Here is a 10,392-nt window from a genome sequence, read left to right as displayed (position 1 = left end):
TTATATCATCTCTTTTATACCTGTATTTGTAAATAAATGTAATGAATAACTTGGTGGATACTTCTGTCCATATTTCTTAACCCTGCATGGTTCTAGTTCTAGTTCTGGTTCACTACTAGAAAGTGAACTTGAACAATGTCTTTGACTGTGACTGATTCTTACAAGCAGCAGTGCTGGACTGGACTTGTATGATTTCTATGAATACATTTCACGCTGTCATGATTGTCAGGTTTTCATCAACACAGCTCATCCTCCAGTCTGACCACGTGGTACCCAGCCAAAAATGTCAGCCAATCACATCATTTCCAGGAGCAGCAGCGTCCGATGGGCCAGTGCAGGTGCAGAGATCAATGGATTCAGACAGAGAGACATGTATATATATATATATATATATGCAAGTCACCTTTAGGTGACAATCACCTTTTTTATCCCAAAATAGGAGGATTTGTGGGTTCGGAGGGGTGGGATCGGCCTGGTCTGACTTTCCAATAGCAGTTTTGTGTCTGCCCTGGTATCTGTCACCTTTTTCACTATCCATGACTTTGCATCCCTGCTTATCAGATGGGGGGGGCCCTCGGACAAAATCTTATCAAATGGGGGTCTGTGGTCTAATTTCTGTCAGTTTAGGGGTCCATGATGTGAAAAAGTCTGAGAACCAACCACTGTTCTAGATTAGTGGTTCTCGAGCTGTGGATCGGGACCCCCCCAGGGGGTTGCGAGATCATTTTCAGGGAGCGCAAGATGATTTATGGGATGTGGGGATATATTATTATCCTGTCTGTTTTCTCTCTGTCATTGTTTCTGAACATGTTTGCCTTTTCAGCAATAGTAAACTAAAGAGATGTGGTTCTCAAACTAGGGTATGCAACTGCGTACCCTGCGGAGGTACTACAGGGGTACTTGAGAGAAGTGGAAAAATGTAAGAATAAATCATAGAAATAGAATAGAATAGCCTAAATGTGTGTGATTTGGTTAAATAGATAGTTCAGACAGTAGTTTGGGGGAATTGACCATTTTCCCCACTTCCTTAGAGTCAGGGAACAAATAAATGCCTTCAGACAGACCTTGTCCTTATGTAGGCTATTTGGTGTAGTCTGAAATATGTCAACAGTAACATCAGGCTATCTTGGCCCAATTGTTGATATGGGATCAAATAAGAGAATCAGTTCAGTTCATTTGCACATATATGTATGCATATTCATTTCCCATATTAATTCACATTATATAGGCTATATATACATAGATATACATAGACATGATCACATATCATGTCTGTCTACTGTCTAGATCGTGTAAGTACCTTTGGTATGTGGAGCCAAGATGGCAAAGAGCATCCCATAGTATGATATAATATAGTTTGGTATAATATATATATATATATAGCCTATATATATATATATAATCTTTGGGTTGTGGACTGGGCAGGCCAAAATTAGACATTTGAGGATGTCATCTTGAGCTTTGGGAGAAAAGTGGTAAACATGCATTTTTCATAATAATATAATACGGCGTTGCTGCACTCTCCTGATCCAGACTCACAGCAGTAGCCTCCAGTGTCTAATGATATAAATCAGTGATGATGATGTGGGATTCGTTTCTTTTCTTCCTTTATTGTTGTTGTGTTCCTCGAAACTCTCCAGCAGAAGAGTTGCCCAGCCCTTCACAGCTTAGAGAGACAGAGTCGTATTCAAGAACACATTTTTCACCACTGACTGAGACAGGCTGGAAGAGAGAGAGGGGGGAGGGGCAAGGGCACAATGACAAATTAAGATTCTCATCACTACTATGCGTTCACACTGTGAGCACCATGACCAACAACAGTAGTTCATTCATGCTTGAGGGCGTCCCCAGCAAAAATGGCAATCATTAAATTTCACTATAATTCCATGACACACACACACACACACACACACAAGCACACGCACACGCACACACACACACACACTGACACACACACACACACACACACACACACACACACACACACACACACACACACACACATTAAATAGGTGCACTGAATAACCAGGGATGTGATCTAAAATAGAGAAAAAAAGTAATTCTTCATTTCAGCTGGACTTTCAACTGGTCGGCTCGGCTGACATGACTGTCTTTCAGAGGCTGTGCTGACCAATTTGGGGCCCGCGGGCCAAACGCAACGGATTTGGGGGGGGAAATGTCCCCCCTGCACTGATTGCAAAGGGTGGACGAGCTTTTTCACGTGGTGACTTTGTGAAACAGTGTCTGAATGTGGCTGCGGATACTGTGTTCACTCCTGAGATTGCAAATTGTCATGGCAAATTGTTTACAAAAGATGGACAATAAAGCTGATTTTCAAAGTACCTTAAGGATTTTTCAAGTTGTGAATTAAGTCAAATTTCTCTCTTGATTACAAAGGTGGAAAATACAACTGTTTTTAACTGGGTGTTTACTGATTAAATGTTTAAGCTCCCCACAAATGCAGATGTTTTTTTAAATATATATAATCAATTGCAATTAAATTATTACAATTACCAAGCAGATAAAAAGTAGATTATTATATTGAAATGTTATTTTAGATTTAGAATGTTAATTTTCCATAAAACACAATACATTTTAATGTAGGCTAATTCCACAACGTTTATTTTTGGCCCTCGGCCCTCCACCCAGATTGAGTTTTGGCCCTTCATGGGAAAGAATTTGGGCACCCCTGTAGCCTATAGGCTCATTTTCCTGAAGATACTGATATCATGTGAAACTAATACTTAACTAGCCTACTATTACTAACAGAAACAGGAGACTTACACACTCTGCAGCAGAGAGTGGTAGGCTTCTACACCTGTATGCTGTATCACCAGTGTGGTTCCAAAATTGATTAAAATGATCTACAAGTAGCCTACAAGAAAGTGGCATTTATTCTGTATCTGCAATCTGTTTCTGTAATTACAGCATTGATTGTACATAGGCTATAGATCAATTACAGTTTTGTTGTACACAAGTCGGTCTGCAACATTTAAAAAGGAACATTATTAGACGCCATTAAGGTAGTTTTTTTCTTCAATGCAGACTACCTTCTCTCCTCTCTGTTGGAGGCAGTGTGTTGAAATATATCTTTGACAGATTTGTCTACTTGAAAACAGGAAAAAACCTTGTCAGGCTACAGACGCCGACGTTGGGCTTCTCCACACTGCAGTGAGGGACTTCTCTATAGACTGGCTAGCTAGAGAAACTTTGGCTACCATGTGACCCATTATCTGCTGAGACCCCCCTCCTCCTCTAACCTCGCGTCACCAGGCTCTTCTCGGCGAGAAAGAGCCTGGCTCCCGCCCACAATTGATTTTGTCACCCTACTGGTTCCGGCCTAGAGCCCGCCCTAGACCGGATGGCAGCGTTTCTAGCTCGTCAACTTTCACGTTAACTTGACAATTTGACCCAAGTATCAGAATCCTCTTTCACCGTTTTGACCGGTGTGTCAGGCGGTGGTGGCGGAGATGCCATATTGCATGAACGTTTTGTTTTATGTAACGCTAGCTTTGTTTTGATCAGACTCTAGTTTAGGTAACATCACCGCGTCAAGCTAACGGCAACAAAGACGTTGTTAAGCGCATTGCCATCCGGTGTTAATTCTGGGTCCGGGGTTTACGCCATAGGTTTACGCCCCCATGACAAAAAGCGGGGTGGAAGGTGCCCAGACTACTCCTCTGCCCCTCACCCTCGGTGGGCGTGGCTGTCGAATGACGCAATATTCACGCGTCGCGCCCCCCCCCCCCCTCCTGTTGTGATGTCGCGCAAGTGCAAATGTTCCTGAAATAAGCAGTAGCGTATTATTTCCAGGTTATGTCCGTTCATAAGTTTAATTTACAAACAGCCTCCACACATTAAAGAGGAACAGGAGGAACTCTGGATCAGTCGGCAGGGAGAGCAGCTTCAAGGGCCAGAGGAGGCTGATATCCCCAAGTTCCCATCCACTGCTGTTCCTGTGAAGAGTGAAGATGATGAAGAGAAACCTCAGTCCTCACAGCTTCATCAAAGCCAAACTGAGGAGAACAGAGAGGCAGAGCCTCTAACCAGCAGCTCAACTGAACAGATGAAAACAGAAGCTGATGGAGAGGACTGTGGAGTATCAGAACCAGCCAGGAACTTATATCCAGCTAGTAATTTACAACCAACTAGTGATGACAAGACTTCAGACTCTTCTCAACCTGAGACTGACCACAGTGATGAAGAATGGATGGAAACTAGTGAACCTCATTCAGGTTTAGACTCACAGAAAAACAGTGAAGTTCTTAGGAAGAAACACAGCTGCTCAGACTGTGGTAAAGGTTTCAGTAATAAAGCACACTTGAAGAAACACGTGATAATCCACACAGGACAGAAACAATTTATTTGCTCAGTCTGTGGTAAAGGTTTTGGTAATAAAGCACACTTGAAGTCACACATGATAGTCCACACAGGTGAGAAACAATTTACTTGTTCATTCTGTGGTAAAGGTTTTGGTAATAAAGGATCCTTGAAGTCACACGTGATAATCCACACAGGACAGAAACAATTTATTTGCTCAGTCTGTGGTAAAGGTTTTGGTCATAAAGGAGACTTGAAGAGACACATGATAGTCCACACAGGTGAGAAACAATTTACTTGCTCAGTCTGTGGTAAAGGTTTTGGTAATAAAGGATCCTTGAAGTCACATGTGATCCACACAGGACAGAAACAATTTATTTGCTCAGTCTGTGGTAAAGGTTTTGGTCGTAAAGGAGAGTTGAAATCACACATGATAATCCACACAGGAGAGAAACAATTTACTTGCTCAGTCTGTGGTAAAGGTTTTGGTCGTAAAGGAGAGTTGAAATCACACATGATAATCCACACAGGAGAGAAACAATTTACTTGCTCAGTCTGTGGTAAATGTTTTTGTCAAGAAGGACACTTGAAGACACACATGATAGTCCACACAGCTGAGAAACAATTTACTTGCTCAGTCTGTGGTAAGGGTTTTGGTATTAAAGGATCCTTGAAGAGACACATGATAGTCCACACAGGAGAGAAACAATATATTTGCTCAGTCTGTGGTAAAGGTTTTGGTCGTAAAGGAAACTTGAAGTCACACATGATAGTCCGCCTCATGTTGTTTTCTAAGCTAGAGGAGCCTGGGACTTTGAAAGGTTTGAGTTTTGTTGTGAAAAACTCTGTCAGAATTCTGAATCAGGTTAAGAAAGTTTTGAATGTACCAGATGTTTCTGTTCACACACCAATCTGTTTTAATCATTCTTTTTTGCCCTCATGGTCAGATAGAATTTGCCATGCCTGGAGTGAAAAGGGGCTGGTCTCCATCAGTGACCTGTATATTGATGGCCAATTTGCATCCTTTGCTCTTCTGAAGAGAGCATTTGAGTTGCCCCAAACGCATCTTTATAGATATATACAAGCTAGACATTATGTCCGATCCAAGATTTGCAATTTTAAATATATAAAAAAAAATGTGGCTGCCTGTGCATGCATGTTTATTCAAAGGTTGGATAGTTATTTTGTGGTCGGTCCATCCATGGTAGCCTAATTTGGAGAGGGACAAACTGGCAGGGCCTTTTTTCAAAGGGGTCCCTTGACCTCTCAGCTCAAGATATTTGAATGAGAATGGCTTCTATGGGTACCCACAACTCTCCCCATCACAGACACGCCCACTTCCTGCTAATCACATTCAGTTATTGGCTAAATCCATGCTGTGTTTTGCATGCAGTATAAATGTGTTATTTTCACTTATTCTATGTGAATATTTCTGCATACACTCCCTAAACAGTCTTGGAATTGCATAAATTGGGTATCTGGAATGCTGAGACTCTTGTGGATTTACTGAGCTCAATTGTCTTCATGTGTGATGATGTTAGTCTCCATAGTACAGTAGCCATTTCATTGTAGTGAGACCATTTTTCAAAACTTGACCTGACTGAATAAAATGACCTAATGTGACCTCTAGGATAAACACAGCCTCATGAAACTTTACTTCCACTAACTATATAGAGACCTAGGGGCTCTATGGCTTTCCTCGCTATATTGACAATAAGGGGGTTTCTAAGCCAGAACACAAGTTTTCACCACCAAATCCAGAAAAATGCAAATCTTTCCAAATTTCCAAATGTCAAAAGTTTTTGATACCAAATCACAGCATAGGTTTTTCTATGGGGTTCCTCAAGGTCTTGCTGTCATAATGTGGTATTTTGGTGAGATTTCTGACAATTTTGATCCATTTTAGAGTAAAAAAAAAAGGTGTGAAATCAGCCACAAAATCTCTAACAAATGGTATCAAATCAAAAACTGCTGCAACAATTTATGATACATAATTGAGCATGGGGATGGTCATCATAGGCTATAAGTTCCATCATAATGTTCTAATCTAAGCACTTGTGCACTCTAAACATTCACCATTTGAATAGATGCCTAAAACACAATGTTTATTACAGATTTATGACTAGAAAAACTTGACAGAGTGCTGAGCTGCATCTCAAATTAATCTTCACTTTCCCAGCTTTCAGATGATGTGTACCACTTCTATGTGTCATATACAGTATGTTGACTTGCTATTCCTGATTGTTTTGTTCAATATTAAATTATTACCCTATCATCATATGGAATGTTTTTTACAATATACTCACTAAGAATAGTGTTTTCTTGTTTTTGACAAAACTAAACATCCAGAGACCCTCCTTATTTAAAGCTTTCAATGGGTCCTGGAGGTGTGTGTTTACAGCAAATGTGCAGCGGTGACACAGCACAGCCTGTGGCGCCCTGCACCTCCTGTCACTCATAACCATTAAGGCCAACAGACAAAGCAACGATTTTACATGATGGCTTAAAATTCTTCTTTTTATTATTATCATTATTTATTTATGTTTTTGGTATTCAGTTGAGTTTCAACAATTGGGCTTTAAGTCGAGAGAAAATCTCAAGACAAAATCTATCTGGAGGAAGTGAATTTGTAATGAATGCTCTCTCTTCCCTCAGCAACTCATAGGCCTACTGAAGTGCCTTTGAGCAAAGCATACAATCCCCTTGTTGCTCCAATAGAACTGCTCCGTGGTTATACTGGGCAGATCCCAGGTGCGTGACATTTCTTTTCCTTTTTTTCTGAAATCCCCCCCCCCCCACCCCATTTTCTCCCCAATTGTAGCCTACTTGGTCAATTTCCCCCTGCTGCCCTGGTCGCTGCTCCACCCTCTGCCGATCTGGGGAAAGCTGTAGCCTAGCACAATGCTTCCTCCGACACATGCACAGTTGCCAGCCACTTCTTTTCACCTGACAGTGGGGAGCTTCACCGGCACGTGGGAGGATCACGCTATTCCCACCAGCCCCCCCCCCCCCCCCCCCAAACAGTCTGCCATGATAGGTGGAGTATTGATGTACATGAATGCAGTGAGCATTCAACTGTGGATTTTTTTATCAAGATTTTTAAATGGGCTCATTATTTGACCTGCCGGCTACTTGTACTTCGAGTACTGTCAACAGGCAGCAGTAGATTTGACACTCTGATAAATGAAGTATGCATGCACACTAAAAATGATTTGCAACAGTTGAGTTTAATTTAGATAAATAAACCTTTGTGTGTGTGTGTGTGTGTGTGTGTGTGTGTGTATGTGTGTGTGTGTGAAAAATATACAAATGTCCTTTTGTATGGAAACATCATTCACAATCCCCATATCTGCAGAAGTAGCTACTTTTCACAAGACAATTTGCATCATGTGTGTATCACCTACACTTGATATTGTGTTGATGTCTCCCAAGAGCCCATAATCAAGGCTATTATAGGGGTCAAATGTTTGCTGCACACATCCTACATTGCTTGGATGTCTTCTGCCTTATAAAAACAACAGTTTCCCATTAAACAATGAGGGTTTGCCATTAAATTAAGTACCGTAAATTCCGGACTATAAGCCGCGGCTTTTCCCCCGTTTTTTGGCCTTTTTTGGCCCCTGCGGCTTATATAACGGTGCGGCTTATCTATGGATTTAAAAAAAAAAAAAAAAAAAAAGAAAAAACGGAATTCTCTCTTCTTTAGCACTCTTTCTAACTATAAATCCACTTCTGTTTTAATTTCCTCTCTTGCCCTCTTTTCACCACACCGCGGACACTGTGTGCACTGTAAAAAAAAACACAGGTGGTGTTGTGTTATGTTGTTTTGTTGAAATGTTAATAAATGGGAGCTTCCTCAAACAGCCATCTCTTTCCCGACAATCCCCTCTGTGCACGAACCCTTACATATGGTAATTAAACATTAAAACAAAAAAAAAAAAAAAAAAAAAAAAACATTAAAACACCCGCGGCTTATAGTCCGGTGCGGCTTATATATGTAACAGTCAATTTTGCTGCTGCGGCTTATAGTCCGGTGCGGCTTATAGTGCGGAATTTACGGTATCCTATGAATCTACCATTTAAGCCATTTCACTTTTTATTTTTATTTTTAATTTACACTTGCCCAAATGTAGCGTATTTGTGTCGAAAGCATTTCAAGAAATAACACACCACCTTTGTATAGTTCTGCTGGTCTAGTTTCATTCAAACATGAAACTAGATGTTCCTCTTTTAGTGTTCTCATGTTAATTATGTTGGGTCTCATATAGTTAGATTCAGTGTTGGAGGTAACTCATTACAAAAGTAACATACATGTAATATATTACTTTTAGCAGTAACTCAGTAATGTAACTTATTATAGGATTTCAGTAATATTATACCAGTTACTTTGTGAAGTAACTCAAGTTACACATTGAGTTATTAAAAATACAATCATTTCCTAATCAAACTGTGTTTTTATCCAAATAACCACTATAGATGACAATAACAAAGGAAAATAATAACATTTAGAATTTTGGAGTGTTTACACTGACTTCAAGGTGGTTGAAATTATTTTTCTGGATGGTTGCGGGGCGGTGATGTCATTCTGCTGCTGCTGTTTTGGTGAAAGTAATGCAAAAGTAGTGTAATAAGTAACAAGTTACTCTACACAGACAGTAATATTGTAAAGTAACTTATTACTTTCAAATGAAAGTAAGTAGTAATATGTAGTATATTACATTTTGAAAGTAACTTGCCCAACACTGGTTAGATTAATTACTACTTTAATCTTTACTGTAAAAACCACTAGTGCCTCCTCTGGACGGTCAGGGCGCCTGCTCGGGGGAGGGGCTACTGGGGGGAGCAGCAGGAGCAGTCAAAGCTACACTGATTATGAATGATCCAGGAGAGAAAATCTAAGCAAGAGAAAATGAAACGTGGGCGGGTCAATTTGGGTTTTACCGTCTTCACGCAGACAATGAGAAGTCAAATACGTGTATTCTCCTTGAAAACACAAATATACTTTATACACGGACCACAATTGTCACACCATATGAGATTTTTCATGTTTGGTTGAAAATGGTGAAAAAGTGAGTGATGAATTGCACGAATGTGCAGACATTTTTGACTCCCGGCAAACCAAGGAGGGTGATGTGAAAAATAATGACGTGTTTGCAGTCTGCTGTGGCTCGAGAATTTAAGAGGGACGATGCCGACATCTAGTGGTGGTTTTGTGGAATTGTAGGCAGCTAAAGGCAAGGCAAGGGAGCTAAAGCCACCACCTCACTGCTGCAGGTCGTTTGGCAATTCATTCTTCACACTTTATTTTGTGTGACCCCAGCTGATGTGGTGGCTGGAGAGCAGCACAATACTCAGCACAAATCCATATAGTGCAGATACACAAACGACACAACTCATTAGGACAGTGTTTACTGAGGTCATAACTCAAGTGCAAGAAGTAGTCATTTTACCATTGACTTCGATTCACCTTATTCACCACGTCCACTTTTTCTCTCTTCCGCATTAGACGTGATTGTATTTGTTCTTCCGGTTCAGCGCTAGTTAGCGGACAATTTCAAAACAAAAAGTGACTATGAATGAAGTTGGGCAACATTCAGAAGCTACACTGCGGCCAACTTCAGTGACATGTTCATAGCATACTGCTGCGAGGAGCCAATGGCTGTACCCGGTCGGCATTTAACGTTAGTTACAAAAGCACGTCGACAGTGTTTTCTCACTGCCAGTACTGTAGGCGTTGAGAGATACTAGCTAGTCCAACTGGTCACACAGACAGTGCTCTCAGTCCTCGCTGCTCGTTAAATATTTCCAAATAGGCGTTATTCTGATAAACTGGTCACATATTTGGAATGTTCTCACCCGAAAAAATATTAAAACTTTAAAACAGTTTTTTTTTTTGCTTGAAAACATTTTGGCAAGTCTAAAAATGACTACGGTAGGCGTCATCTACTTCCATGTCTAAAACGGAAAGACGATTACAAAATGACGTCATGCAGTGTCCTTATATGGGCCATTTTTCAGCTGCGGAGGTTGCCCCTTGCTTTTGTTTATGTTGTGTTTTCCTGGAAAGTCACT

Source organism: Poromitra crassiceps (genome assembly GCF_964638095.1).
Source record: "Poromitra crassiceps genome assembly, chromosome: 25".
In the NCBI taxonomy this organism is placed as follows: domain Eukaryota; kingdom Metazoa; phylum Chordata; class Actinopteri; order Beryciformes; family Melamphaidae; genus Poromitra; species Poromitra crassiceps.
The sequence above is the reverse complement of the archived record's forward strand: the minus strand, read 5'-3'. Positions refer to the sequence as shown.